Source organism: Tachypleus tridentatus, chromosome 6 (assembly GCF_004210375.1).
Source record: "Tachypleus tridentatus isolate NWPU-2018 chromosome 6, ASM421037v1, whole genome shotgun sequence".
Lineage (NCBI taxonomy): Eukaryota > Metazoa > Arthropoda > Merostomata > Xiphosura > Limulidae > Tachypleus > Tachypleus tridentatus.
Genome location: NC_134830.1, coordinates 40,138,745 through 40,149,932, shown reverse-complemented (window position 1 = coordinate 40,149,932; position 11,188 = coordinate 40,138,745). Strand labels below are relative to the sequence as shown.

Below are 11,188 nucleotides of genomic sequence, written 5' to 3'. Positions count from 1 at the left end.
TGGCAGTGGATGGAGATGACTAGCTGTCTTCCCTTTAGTCTTTCACTGATAAATTAGAGACGACTAGCGCAGACAGCTCTTGTGTAGCTTTGCGCGAAAATTCGAAACAAATAAATAAACAAGAAATTAAAAAAATGTTTAGACACGTTGGCAGAGAATAACAAAACCAAGTTTATCAAGAAGTGAGAGCACTCTTTAAAACGTTTAGCCACCAAACTTAACGTGGTTAAAACTACTTGTAAATAAATAATTATTCGTACTCTTCTTCCCCTCAACCCCAGTGACACGGCACTATGTCTGCAGGCTTATATGTTAAAAAGTGTGTTCCAGTACCAGTGGTGAGCATGACACAACCCTTCTTCCCCTCAACCCCAGTGACACGGCACTATGTCTGCAGGCTTATATGTTGAAAAGTGTGTTCCAGTACCAGTGGTGAGCATGACACAACCCTTCTTCCCCTCAACCCCAGTGACACGGCACTATGTCTGCAGGCTTATATGTTGAAAAGTATGTTCCAGTACCAGTGGTGAGCACGACACAACCGGTTATCTAATTTTGTGCTCAACTATAAACAAACGAACAAGCCTTACAAAAAAGGGGGATATTCTTCTGAGCTTTTCATTAAATATGCTAATTCATAGATCCAAAAAGAAAGTAATGTAATTGTACTATACATAGAAGATCTTAGTGAAACGCTCGCAAGAATTTCGAGGGTCGCTGATATCAACGTGTTTTTCAAAACAGTTTTGCTTCAAGTTTTGCTACCACTTCCTTTTCCGGTGGTATAAAAGTGTTATATTTGTGAAACATACAGAATTTTAGGCGTAAGAATAATATTTCTCCCACACTAACATCCATTATCGACAACGAATTCCGCTCAATCCTTAGCATTTCAGGGCGTCTGGAGTGCAACAAACACAGTAACGGACGGAATGCTATTTATGTAGGCCAGTTGAAATGAGAACAGTTGTTATGACGTGTACGCCTTTTACACTTTTAATTCGTGAAAATCCCTGAGGAATTAGACTAAGAACACAGGGCTTAAAAAACTTAATAGGACTAATATTAAGGTGTTATGAATTTTGGGAATACTTTTTTATTGCCGTTCCAGTTGTAATTTCATATTATTTTCTATTTCTTTTTAATCATGCCATGTGCAATCTTATACGCATGCGCATGATATGCATACCTTTAAGATGTCGTAGTTATTTTTCATAAACTGGTTGTAAGTGGAGTGCTTTAATTCAAAATTCTCAGTGGCTCAGCGGAATGTTTCCAGATTTACAACACTCAAAACCGGGTTTCGATACTCCTGGTGAATACAGCACAGATAACTCATGTAGTATATGGCCGTATGCTTAATCTTAAACAATTGTAAATTAAGTGTTTGATAAAGTCACTCCTTTTGCACGTTTATCGTATAAAATAATAATAATAGCAATAAACAAAAATAAGTACATTTTCTTATTTATTAAAGTGAGTCAAAGAAAGCTGACATTTCATGCTGAAATGTCTACATGTTTTGCGTTATAGCACTTGGCGAGTTTCCAAGGTCCTAGAGTTCGACCAAGGATATTCATAATTGGGTTTATGCAAATCCACTTGTTAAGGTTGGGAGCTCCTAGAAAGTTACCCCACTGTCTTCAGTACTTGAAAACACAACTAAGATAAAATATTACATTCCCTTAATTTTCTATTCGAGTCACTCTACCTGTTTTGTACATTTGCGTTTAGAAATAAATTTCTCACCTCTCACCCCTTATCAGTGGTACAGCAGTATGTTTGCAGGTTCACGCTGCTAGAAACCGGGTTTCGATACTCTTGGTGGGCAGCGCATAAATAGTTCATGGCGTAGTTTCGTGCTTAGTTCCAAACAAACAGAACATAAATTTTTTTATAAGTCTATGAATACGTTGATTGAGTGTGATTCCGAGATTACAAACAGTATTCTTTAGAGATCGAGTTATATGTAATGTAAGAGCATTAATGAAAAGAAATGAAAAATGATTGAATCTTCATAATGAGATGTAAAAAGACATCATCCAGTACAACAGAACTTCTACTGATAACGTACAAGTTACACATGTGCCATTAAAACTTCCAGAACATAGATCTATTAGTTGTGTAAGATTATATTAAACCACATATGTTCGAATAAACATATATAAAATGTCGTTTTCTTTCTAAAAATATATTTAACTACAACTATTATATGTTATTAGTGTTAGTAATCATACTAATATGAATGGGAATGGGGTGAGGCTATTTGTGCTTAAGGTACGGCCACCATATTGTTTATGTTAGGCTTAACCATAATCTCCAAGCCTCAAACCAGGACAGTTTTCAATCTATATTATAGGTACCGACTTGGTATAATAAAGATGTGTTTTCATAACCTAACTTCCCTTAAGCTTTAATCCTGCCACAAATAAAGTAATACTGATAGTTTATATCTCTAACATTTATTTAAATTCAGCGAGGCAAGAAACATCAAAATTTTATTAATTTTTCACTGAACACTTTTTTTTGTGACCATTCATATTTTTCACTTGAATGAACTTCCTAGGCCTTCCTCTACCCATAAACTAATAAAACGAAAACTTAAATATTATTTTTTGTCGACACCAAGTCAGGACTCTATGTAGATTTTAACGTTTTACTTTTGTCCTTTTTGGAGTTTATGTCTTTTCATCAAAAACTGGAACATTTCGAGACAATTCAGTCAATCAGGACAAATTAGTAAACCGGACGGGACAGACTCCTCAAACCGGGACGTATGGTAAGTCTTTTTATGTATGAGGTTGACTGTGCCTTAAGTTTTCGCTTCGACCCTGGTGTGGTTACAACGAAGTAAGTTAAACGTAAGTAATGGGTCTATATTTTTGAGTGTTGAATTTCATACTGGTGTTGCTATAGTAATGGTGTGGATATAATAGGGTTATCTTCACTTTAACTGTTAAATACCATACTGGTGTGGATAGAATGAGGCTTCCTGTGTTTTAAGTTTTGGTTGTTATACCATTGCGAATACATATTGAAGTAATACTCGATTTTGAAGGATATACAAACTCTTATGTAGACGATATAGACGTGTAACATCTATAGAACAGACGATTAACTTATTTACTAAGACATTTTATTCACGGACAAACATCACAACGACTCTAGAAAACACTGCAGTAATGTCCAACAACACTTAACTGTTGTTAAATTACACATCACCAATTTACACAAGTCCACTTCGTAACAGTTGTCATCAAGTGTTTGTTTTTTGTAAAGTAACGCCTCCTCGACTACCATGTCTGTTGCATAGCAACCGGCGTCAGAAGACTCATGGTGTTGATGAAAGGCCAAGAGGGCATTGATTATAGATGATACAGTATGGTTGACATGTCATTTTACTGTTTTCTTTAGTTTCTATCCGTAGTAGTTATTAATGACTTCTTTTTGGAAGTAAATCTGCAATATTTGACGATAGAAATGAATTTAAAACAGAGAAAAAAATCAAATAAAAATATTTGCACAAATAACAGAAAGCAAAAAATATAGAGGTTTTCACCCATCACAAGAAATAAAATTATTATTTCTCATTTTAAAAATAATCCTAGAAAGTCCACTTCAGTACTCAGTTGCAGCCAAATAACAGAACAAGAACACAGAAAAGAATATTAGCGGACATTAGAGAAATGTTGCATTCTTAATATATTAAGGTGGGCGTTTATAGGCAGGTTATTTCTGGAAATATTGAATGATATAAAACCAGTAAATGCAAATAAGTTATTTTTTTTTAGCCAGGACTACCGCGCACGTAAAGCTACGAAATATTGCGGTTTGTCTGATGAGACTGAGAAATGGACAAACACTATTAATTTCCATCTGCCAAATATTTAAACACATAAGCTATTTTTTCGTGAAGTGGCTTCACACCTCTCTAAAACAAAGCAGAATGTAGTGATATTTAATGAAATCATTTTACATGTACAAAAACAACCTATTCAGAATAAAGAATTGATAACCTTATATAGATGTATTACGAAAGAAGATAAGTTAAATATTACAAAATGAGTGAGGACTTCTTGTCCACCATATTTTATTACAACTGGTACAAGCAGCAACATATAACAATAACATATAACATTAATATAACAAAAAACCAAGTTTCCTCTTTAATTTACTCACATTTATACATTTGCGTGATTTATATGGTCCGGCATGACCATGCAGTTAAGGCACAATTATTGTTGAACAATAATGTCAGATTTTCAAAATAAAATAGAAATAAACACAAATAGTTGTACAATATGGGACACCTTGTTTTATAAAACACTTCAAATTTTTTTATTGTACGCTGTGTTTCGAAGTTGTTTTGGAAATATTAAGTAATCTATTAATGGTCTGGGGGTTAAGGTGCTCGACTCGTAATCCGAGGGTCGCGGGTTTGAATCCCCGTCGCACCAAACATGCTCGCACTTTCAGCCACATCGGCGTTATAATGTTACGGTCAATCCCAGTATTCGTTGGTAAAAGAATAGCCCAAAGGTTGGCGGTAGGTGGTGAGGACTAGCTGCTTTTCCACTAGTCTTACACTGTGAAATTAGGGACGGCTAGCGCAGATAGCCCACGAGTAGCTTTGCACGAAATTCCAAAACAAACAAACAAACCTTTTATATATTTTGGTTGTTTTTTGACATCAAATCTTTTCATGGCTGACGTCGTTACTGATATAAATAACAGAATAAATCAGAGACTCGTCCGAGATAAAGTATAATACTTATAATAAAGTATCCTACAGAAATATATTTTCCTTTAACTTATAAATAGATTTTTCACTAAAGCAACAGCACTCAGCGACATTTCCGCTGTATTTGGCTTTTTATTTGTATCTACATCTATATATATATATAATTGAAAAACATACGTTGTAACTGTGTTCATCTGATCCACTTAAATTATACATTACACATAAACATCACACCAACTCGCTAAAACGGTCAAACACATCAAAATAAGATAAGTCGATAACTCTTCAAGGTAGAAACAGTGGTGTGTTTTTTGAATTTCGCACAAAGCTACTCGAGGGCTATCTGTGCTAGCCGTCCCTAATTTAGCAGTGTAAGACTAGAGGGAGAGCAGCTAGTCATCACCACCCATCGCCAACTCTTGGGCTACTCTTTTACCAACGAATAGTGGGATTGATCGTCACATTATAACGCCCCCACGGCTGAAAGGGCAAGCATGTTTGGTGTTACGGGGATGCGAACCCGCGACCCTCGGATTACGAGTCGCTTGGCCATGCCGGACCACCTCGAAGAGATATAAGTAAAATTAATTTTACCATACAGGGTTACTTGATATATAATTATAATAAACCTATCAGGCGAAAAACGGTGAGAGGTGACCTACATTGCTCAAGATTTGTGTCGCAAAGCGAGAATACTTAGTACTGATTTATGGGAGACCTTGAGTAAAGGGTCACCTTATATATACAAGAATCACGTCACTTTTCTAGCGATTAAAGTTTCGCTTCGTCGAACTTTTCAAGAAGATAATACCTCAGGAAAGCTGACGAGGACATTTGATAATTTCCGTTGTCCTTTGCTTGTTTGTTTGTTTGTTTGTTTGTTTGTTTTTGAAATTTCGAGCAAAACTACCCAAGGGCTATCTGCGCTAGCTGTCCATAATTTAGCAGTGTAAAACTAGAGTGAAGGCAACTAGTCGTCATCACCCACTGCCAACTCTTGGACTATTCTTTTACCAACGAATAACGGGACTGACCGTGACATAATAACGTCTCCACGAGTGAAAGGGCGAGCATGTTTGGCGTGACGGGGATTCGAACCTGTGACCCTCAGATTACGAGTCAAGTGCCCTAACCACCTGTCTATGCTTGGGCCACCATTTGTCATTACCAGCTGTTTCAGTTCTCGTGTTAGTTTGCATTGGGTTAAATTCTTTCACGTTATTTTCAGCCGCGGCACATCGGCTCATAAAATGGCTCTGAGTTATTTTGCAAGTACAAACCTTTACCTCACAGCTTCACCTCTTATCCGATTTGAAATATTGTTATAGCCGCAAATACTGAGGATTGCCTCTTGTTAAATAATCATTGATTCAATGAAAATTATCTAAGTAATCTCTTGCTTCCAGTTATTGAACACAAATATCCTTTCTGAAACAGGAGTATAAGCCAATAAATAATATGATTTCACAAGAACAGTCTTTAATAGGTGTGTTAAATATGGAAAATTAGGTTGTTTGAGTATCATTTTACTGGGACAGGAGTATAATTATTCGAATAATGCATACCAAATTTGTTGGTTTATCAGTAGTTTTTTTCAGATATGATATACAGTAAATATTATGATATACAGTAAATATCTTTTATAATTTCTCGGTAGTTGCTTTCTTAATAGTATATTCCCAGCTTTTTTTTACTGTTTTATATTACAGTTAAATCAAGTGGTTTCGATTTGTTTGTTTGTTATTTGTTTCAGTGATTTGACTCAAAAGTGCACAAAGAACTGCGCATAACAGTTCGTAATTTCGAATTTAATCAAAACTCGATCAAAATAGATGAATTTTACAGCGTATTCACTTTTCCAACGTGAATCACACGTGTTTGTGATAACAACATATGAACCATGAATCCTTGAATTCACAGTCCAAGCACGGTGGTCACTAGTCCATGACCAGCTCGGTCCAGCTGCACTGAGAAGGAACGACTAGCTGTTAGGGGCAATTGTGCACACCAATAATCATCGTATCATACTTGCAAGAGAAAATGAAATTTGAATAAAAATTAAGTGATATGATACATTACTATAACACCAGAGATATTCTGAATCGCAGACCTGAGTAGCACATCTATTGGTATCAATAATAATAATCTGAAATTGTAATAAATATGCACACCATGGTATTTTGCTAAGTACTGAAGCTCGACAGACAAATTATGAGAAAAGTATTGGAAAATCACCAGCTGGTTACGTATGCTTATTGATTTCACTCTTACGTGTTGTATAATCTATGTTGTCATGACGATGTCGATATCAAAGATTTGTTTTGATTTGTTTTGAATTTCGTGCAAAGCTACATGAGGGCTATCTGCGCTAGCCGTCTTTAATTTAACAGTGTAAGGCTAGAGGGAAGGCATTTAGTCATCACCACCCCTCGCCAACTCTTGGGCTACTCTTTTACTAACGAATAGCGCGATTGAACCTCACATTATAAACGCCCCCACGGCTGAAAGGGCGAGTATGTTTGGTGTGATGGGGATTCGAACCCGCGACCCTATGATTACGAGTCGAGCGCCTTAACCACCGCCTGGTCATGCCCGGCTGATATAAAAGGACTAACACTTGAATTCGGCGTATAAAGTAGAACAAAATACAAAATATTTTGTTTGATGTAGAGGAAAAAGATCGGTATTAAAATGTGAGAAAGCTGTAAAAAATTCATAGGAAATTATGTCAAACTTTGTTTCATGTGTTCTTGGGAAGGACTCAGTGCAGAGTTGCCGTGTATACCAGTCGGCTGTGATAGGCTGATACTGAGTATGTGATTTATACCAGCCATCTTGTTTCCCTTTATACGTACTTATAAATCTCTTGGATATGATATAGGTCGCGTCTACGACAATTGTGAGGTGGTCGGAGTTAGATTTCGTTCAGAATGTCTTGTTGTGTTGCATGAGGATGCTCGAATCCTTTCAGATTGGGAATGTTCAAGAAACGTCGATCTGCTCAAACTATGGAAAATAAAGTTTGGCAGGTTGATTGATATTCTACAGACAATTTTTATTTCATTAATTTGTGTGTGGGGGAACTAGCTAGCATAAAGTTAGATCTAACGTTATTGCAATGTAGTTTGTCTTTTACGCTAGGATGTATGATAAATCTAAGCTAGTGAAAGGCTCACACTCGAGGCCAGTAGCATCAGTTTGATCTATTTAAAGAAGCTTAGTCTGATAAATTCATCAGTTGTGAATGTCATACATATATGTTTACTCAGCGAAAACATTAGCGGTATTCAAGGATATGCACAAACATGTCTCAGTAAAAATACCCTCGAGGGTTATAGTTTTCTCCACACTGAATGGTTAGTTCTCAAGGTCTGGTTCCAAGCCTTTTAGCTACATTTCGTGCTCGTCTAAACGTTGACTCTACAATCTGAATGAAAAACGTTAAATCATACATGGAGCTGTAAAATGTGGGGCTTGTGTGTAATCTTCTGTGTATGTTTTTATGTTTTGGAGATACGGGCAGAAAGAGGAAAGGAGATATTACCACTAGGGATAAGTTCTAATCGACACAAGACACTGCTAACAAAAAGCACATGGAATGGGACAGACAAAGATTTTTTTGTGAAAGGGCAGAACTTTTCAAATACTTCATTCATTCTGCAAGATGGTTTCATAAAGAACACTTCAACAGAAGAGGAATGGTTTCACGCAGAAATTTCCCCCACGGAATTGTTATTTATCGATGCTCCTAGTAGTTCAACAAACGGTTATCTAACAAATATGTCTAAACCTAACATACCAATAAGTACAGCTTCAACAAACATGCTGTCAACCATTAAAACAGTGGCATTAGATTATCTTAAAGTTGAAGATCAGACAGCTAATCCATTAAAGGTAAAGACTAAAAATGTAACGATTAAAATTTCAACGCAACTACCAAACGCAACCATTAATATCACAGAAATCCCAACATTTCACCCTATGAAAACATCCACCGATCTCCCAGTGAAGACAGTAACCCCTAATGCTATTCAGAAAGTTTCTAGAATTTTCAACGACTACAGAAAAAGAGGTCGTCAACTGGTTTCCGCCGCCATGAAGCAGGTTTTACCTTCGTTAATCCGGTACAGTTCTCAGGTTAAGTTATCAGGTGGTTGCTCTTCAAGTATTTTCCATATCATTTTAGGTTTACGAAAGTTAGAGGACTGGGCCTTAAAACGTAAGTACTTTATTTTAATGTGTGTTATACATACTATCAGTTTGTTTTTTCTTACCATTCGGCAAGAGTTTAGAGGAGTGATTCATTTAAATAGTTCAATGTTTGCGTTAATGATTTCACAAAACATCAATGTATTTATTCTATTATTTATAAACATGAATTTATTTCTGTATTGGTTTTACTACCCATGAATAGGAGATTCGCATAGAGCAAATTATTTGGTTTATGCTCAGTTAAATAAAAATAGTGATCCCCCCCCCAACAAACCTTATCATTGTTTGATGCTTATGATAAGTCAGGTAGGTTTAGAAATTGTAAATGAAATACTTTATAATTTAATATAAACAACATTGGTGGAAATATATTGGTATAACTCTTAATGTCATCCAAAGATAAATTATTTTTACCCACACTGGTTTGGTTTGAATTTCATGCAAAGCTACTCGATGGCTATCTGCTCTAGCCGTCCCTAACCTAGCAGTGTAAGACTAGAGAGAAGGTAGCTCGTCATCACCACCCCACGCCAACTCTTAGGCTACTCTTTTACCATCGAAAAGTGGGATTGACCGTTACATTATATCGCCCCCACGGCTGGGAGGGCGAACATGTTTGGCGCGACCGGGATGTGAACCCGCGATTACGAGTCGAGTACCTTAACCACCTGGCCATGCCGGGCCTACCCAAACTGTTTAAATAAAATTGATATGTCAGTCGTGTAGGGAGAGTTTAAGACCAAGCCTAGTTATCAGAGTCTTAGATATCAAAATAATTATTAACATTACTGACTCCACTGACTCACACCACAAGAAATTGGGTTTACGAGTCGCACGCCTTAACACGCTTGGCCATGCCGGGCCATGAAATAAATCGAAAAATAAATTTACTGAATATTTTGACAACTGAACCACATTAAAAATTGCGTTAGAAACAGAGAAGGATACGAACTAATCTGTCGTATCTCCCTCCTAGAGGGAGGGCAACTATTCATCACCACCCACCCCAACTCTTGGACTACTCTTTTACCAACGAATAGTGATTGACCGTCACATTATAACGCTCCCACGGCTGAAATGGCAAGCATGTTTGGTGCGACGGGGATTCGAACCCGCGATTACGAGTCGAGTACCTTAACCACCTGGCCATGCCGGGCCTACCCAAACTGTTTAAATAAAATTGATATGTCAGTCGTGTAGGGAGAGTTTAAGACCAAGCCTAGTTATCAGAGTCTTAGATATCAAAATAATTATTAAAATTACTGACCCCACTGACTCACACCACAAGAAATTGGGTTTCGATACCCGTGGCGGGCAGAGCACAGATAGCCCATTGTTTAGCTTTGTGCTTACTTCAAAACAAACAAATAGTCTTAAACACTGACCACAAAGGTCACAATGTGTAACAACTTAAATATTATATATACATATATCTACAGTATTGAAAACACCTATCTAAACTTTTACTAAAATGTGTATAAAATGCACATTTCATGTAAATATATCTTCCTATAGTAGATACACGAAAACGAATTGCTACAGTTTACAATCACATGCTGACAGTTTACATTGTGAATGGCTGCCATTTAACTAATCAGATAATACCATATTAACATGATATCGTAATTATCCTAGCACTACTGTGCACAGGTCAGATAGAATATTAAGCGTTACTTTTACGTAAATATAAAGACATGGGACTGGATATTTCTTTCCTAGTTTTAGACGCCTCTGGTAAGGTCCCTAGTGGTATGCTACATGGAACAGTCTCAGAAATGGGAGATTATGAAGAGTGCCTTGACATCATGGCGACGAACACTAGAGGGAGAGAGCTGTTTCAAGGGCAGTATTGTTCTGTCAATGTTCAGCCTCTTCTATCAGATCACTTTGAGTACCATGTCTACACAACCAACAAATCGGTGAGAGCTCTTGCGTAGTATTTATGTTTAAACATGCAAAAAAAAAACAACATAGACGTGAAAATATAGCAAAAACAAAAACTGGTTCTGTTACCATACATAGCTTATGGATTTTTTCGTTAACATATTGTGATTTTTTATTTGAAAGTATTAATAATACCCTTGTTTGTTACCATAGATAACACGTTCCTAAGAGCTTAAAAGTATGGATAATTATATCTAATCATATATTTCAAGGTAATCATAGCTCAGTTCTTTGGTTTATTAATAGTTGGTTCTAAAAGATCTGGTTTTTTATATATGCTATTATTAAACT

The 11,188-nt window shown here is 36.5% G+C and overlaps 1 protein-coding gene across 1 annotated transcript in view; it reads left to right on the top strand.

The window, feature by feature from the left end:
* The first annotated feature begins 7,737 nt into the window (after window positions 1-7,737).
* LOC143252295 (O-acyltransferase like protein-like) overlaps window positions 7,738-11,188 on the top strand; it is a 41,396-nt gene continuing 37,945 nt past the window's right edge. The window contains exons 1-2 of the transcript XR_013028927.1: window positions 7,738-8,960; window positions 10,673-10,872. The gene's annotated coding sequence lies outside the window, so the exon portion shown is untranslated. The remainder of the gene's footprint in view (window positions 8,961-10,672; window positions 10,873-11,188) is intronic.